We start from the raw sequence: 4,530 nt of genomic DNA on the forward strand, positions 1-4,530 counted from the left end.
TCTTTCTTTCTTTCTTTCTTTCTTTCTTTCTTTCTTTCTTTCTTTCTTTCTTTCTCTCTTTCTCTCTCTCTTTCTTTCTTTCTTTCTTTCTTTCTTTCTTTCTCTTCTTTCTTTCTTTCTTTCTTTCTTTCTTTCTTTCTTTCTTTCTTTCTTTCTTTCTTTCTTTCTTTCTTTCTTTCTTTCTTTCTTTCTTTCTTTCTTTCTTTCTTTCTTTCTTTCTTTCTTTCTTTCTTTCTTTCTTTCTTTCTTTCTTTCTTTCTTTCTTTCTTTCTTTCTTTCTTTCTTTCTTTCTTTCTTTCTTTCTTTCTTTCTTTCTTTCTTTCTTTCTTTCTTTCTTTCTTTCTTTCTTTCTTTCTTTCTTTCTTTCTTTCTTTCTTTCTTTCTTTCTTTCTTTCTTTCTTTCTTTCTTTCTTTCTTTCTTTCTTTCTTTCTTTCTTTCTTTCTTTCTTTCTTTCTTTCTTTCTTTCTTTCTTTCTTTCTTTCTTTCTTTCTTTCTTTCTTTCTTTCTTTCTTTCTTTCTTTCTTTCTTTCTTTCTTTCTTTCTTTCTTTCTTTCTTTCTTTCTTCTTCTTTCTTTCTTTCTTCTTTCTTTCTTTCTTTCTTTCTTTCTTTCTTTCTTTCTTTCTTTCTTTCTTTCTTTCTTTCTTTCTTTCTTTCTTTCTTTCTTTCTTTCTTTCTTTCTTTCTTTCTTTCTTTCTTTCTTTCTTTCTTTCTTTCTTTCTTTCTTTCTTTCTTTCTTTCTTTCTTTCTTTCTTTCTTTCTTTCTTTCTTTCTTTCTTTCTTTCTTTTCTTTCTTTCTTTCTTTCTTTCTTTCTTTCTTTCTTTCTTTCTTTCTTTCTTTCTTTCTTTCTTTCTTTTCTTTTCTTTCTTTCTTTCTTTCTTTCTTTCTTTCTTTCTTTCTTTCTTTCTTTCTTTCTTTCTTTCTTTCTTTCTTTCTTTCTTTCTTTCTTTCTTTCTTTCTTTCTTTCTTTCTTTCTTTCTTTCTTTCTTTCTTTCTTTCTTTCTTTCTTTCTTTCTTTCTTTCTTTCTTTCTTTCTTTCTTTCTTTCTTTCTTTCTTTCTTTCTTTCTTTCCTTCCTTTTCCATAAATTGAGCCAGCCTCCCCGCATTTACTGGGCAGACTCCTGCAACAACTAAGAGCGTGAAGCGCGAGGCTAAACTTCTCTGCTGTTGTTGTCTGGCAGCGATCAAGTTGTTGCAGCATAGTGTCACGTACCCATTACACGTGCAGATAAATTATGTGAGTGCATCTTCTTGCATCACACACATCTGCAATATTCTCTGTTCATTCTGCTGCTTGTGGCAACCTCATATCGCTGAGTCTCCATTTAAAATGAGAGACTATATTGATGGGAAGTTGTTAATAGTTGGGTCATTTTAACTTCACTTTGTGGGCAGGTGGTCCACAGGTTAATGAATGTTGTACAGAATAAAACACAAGGCTTTTGATAATGGGGGAAACTACACAGAATTGTGGTGGAAAGGCTGCAATCTGTGCATCATTAGTAAACTTGTCTGTTGAGAAGATAAAGAGCCCTGGACTAGAGAAACTGCTTGGACTGACTGAAGCCTAGAGATGGGATGAAAAACCGAAAATTATCGACCATGCCGATCACTCATGGCAGGCATTCTGGTGATATCGTACATTTTGCGATATGGATTAGTGTTGATATTGCCCAGCTCTACTGAATCCCTACTCTATCCGTAATGAAAAGGTCTTTATTTATCGTCTGTGTGTGGAATGTGACAGAAGTGTTTTTTGCTAAATACTACAACTACAAATCAATCTTAAGACCATAATGACAGCTCTCAAATCCTGATGTCTCCTGCTGTTGTGTGATCAGTATACCTACAGGCCTGAACAGGTTTTTAGAGGACTTACGGGAGGAACAAAACCAGTAATGTAATGGAGCAGACCACGCAGTGTAGGACTAGTGTACGGTGTAGGACTAGTGTACGGTGTAGGACTAGTGTACGGTGTAGGACTAGTGTACGGTGTAGGACTAGTGTACGGTGTAGGCCTAGTGAACGGTGTAGGACTAGTGTACGCATACTGGAGAAGCATGTTGATCTGTTGTGCCGCTGGCTGTTGTTCTTTCATCAGCATTCACCTCCACAGCCTAGTTTATCCACTTCATTAGGGAGCTGCCGATGCCTAGCGCCACCACGCTTCCTTTCAGGAATCAGCAATGACAGGCTAAATCATGTGGGTGTGCGTGTAATGTTTGTGTGTGTGTGTGCATGCATTGTGTGTTTTAGTGAGTCGTCTGTGTGTGTGTGTTTTGATACATTTTGTGTGTGTGCATGTTTCTATAGTGAATATTTTTGTGTGTGCTGGTGAGTCCGTCGGTATAGGCCTACTATGAATAACGTCTTCTCTCAGCATCTAAACAAAGCCAGCGCCCCCGTTACGAAAGTCCCCTCAGTGTCGCTTAGTATTCAGAGAGGCAGGCGCTGCTGTAATCTGGATTCCAAACGCTGGTTGCCGCAGGTTTTTGTTTGCTCTTACAGCCCTGATAATCTTGTTACACTGCTGTCAAGTGGAGGACGTGGCTTTCCCCCAACCTCCCGAACCCCACCACCCTACCTCCCCAACCCCACCTCCTCAACCTCTCCATCTCAATCCCCCCTCCCTAACCCCAACCCCACCACCACCTCCCTAACCCTCAACCCCACCTTCCCAACCCCCCCATCCCAAGCACCACCATTTTGAGCCAGCAGAGCAGATGGAGGTATCTTTGAAGAATGACCCTCCTGCCTGTCTCTTGGTGTGTCTCGGCTCAATGGACACACAACTAGGGCTGACCACATTTAATCGACTGGTCGATTGTTTGGTCTATACAGTGCCTTGCAAAAGTATTCATCCCCCTTGGCGTTTTTCCTATTTTGTTGCATTACAACCTGTAATTTAAATGGATTTTTATTTGGATTTCATGTAATGGACATACACAAAATAGTCCAAATTGGTGAAGTAAAATTAAAAAATAACTTGTTTAAAAAAATTATGGGTGCATATGTATTCACCCCCTTTGCTATGAAGCACCTAAATAAGATCTGGTGCAACCAATTACCTTCAGAAGTCACATAATTAGTTAGATTGCACACAGGTGGACTTTATTTGTGTCACATGATCTCAGTATATGTACACCTGTTCTGAAAGGCCCCAGAGTCTGCAACACCACTATGCAAGGGGCACCACCAAGCAAGCGGACCATGAAGACCAAGGAGCTCTCCAAACAGGTCAGGGACAAAGTTGTGGAGAAGTACAGATCAGGGTTGGGTTATAAAAAAAATATCTGAAACTTTGAACATCCCACGGAGCACCATTTAAATCCATTATTAAAAAATGGAAAGAATATGGCACCACAACAAACCTGCCAAGAGAGGGCCGCCCACCAAAACTCACGGATCAGGCAAGGAGGGCATTAATCAGAGAGGCAACAAAGAGACCAAAGATAACCCTGAAGGAGCTGCAAAGCTCCACAGCGGAGATTGGAGTATCTGTCCATAGGACCACTTTAAGCCGTACACTCCACAGAGCTGGGCTTTACGGAAGAGTGGCCAGTAAAAAGACATTGCTTAAATAGAAAAATAAGCAAACACGTTTGGTGTTCGCCAAAAGGCATGTGGGAGACTCCCCAAACATATGGAAGAAGGTACTCTGGTCAGATGAGACTAAAATTGAGCTTTTTGGCCATCAAGGAAAATGCTATGTCTGGCGCAAACCCAACACCTCTCATCACCCCGAGAACACCATCCCCACAGTGAAGCATGGTGGTGGCAGCATCATGCTGTGGGGATGTTTTTCATCGGCAGGGACTGGGAAACTGGTCAGAATTGAAGGAATGATGGATGGTGCTAAATACAGGGAAATTCTTGAGGGGAAACCTGTTTCAGTCTTCCAGAGATTTGAGACTGGGACGGAGGTTCACCTTCCAGCAGGACAATGACCCTAAGCATACTGCTAAAGCAACACTCGAGTGGTTTAAGGGGAAACATTTAAATGTCTTGGAATGGCCTAGTCAAAGCCCAGACCTCAATCCAATTGAGAATCTGTGGTATGACTTAAAGATTGCTGTACACCAGCGGAACCCATCCAACTTGAAGGAGCTGGAGCAGTTTTGCCTTGAAGAATGGGCAAAAATCACAGTGACTAGATGTGCCAAGCTTATAGAGACATACCCCAAGAGACTTGCAGCTGTAATTGCTGCAAAAGGTGGCTCTACAAAGTATTGACTTTGGGGGGGTGAATAGTTTGGCACGCTCAAGTTGTCTGTTCTTGTTTGTTTCACAATAAATAAATACAATTGCATCTTCAAAGTGGTAGGCATGTTGTGTAAATCAAATGATACAAACCCCCCAAAAATAAATTTTAATTCCAGGTTGTAAGGCAACAAAATAGGAAAAATGCCAAGGGGGGTGAATACTTTCGCAACCCACTGTAGGCTGTTGGTCGACCAAGATTTCTTTAGTCGAGCAGTAGCAAAAAATAATAATAATTGAATGGTGTCAAGACACCTGTCTGATTCGCC

The sequence above is a fragment of the Coregonus clupeaformis genome, chromosome 35 (assembly GCF_020615455.1).
Source record: "Coregonus clupeaformis isolate EN_2021a chromosome 35, ASM2061545v1, whole genome shotgun sequence".
NCBI classification, from domain to species: domain Eukaryota; kingdom Metazoa; phylum Chordata; class Actinopteri; order Salmoniformes; family Salmonidae; genus Coregonus; species Coregonus clupeaformis.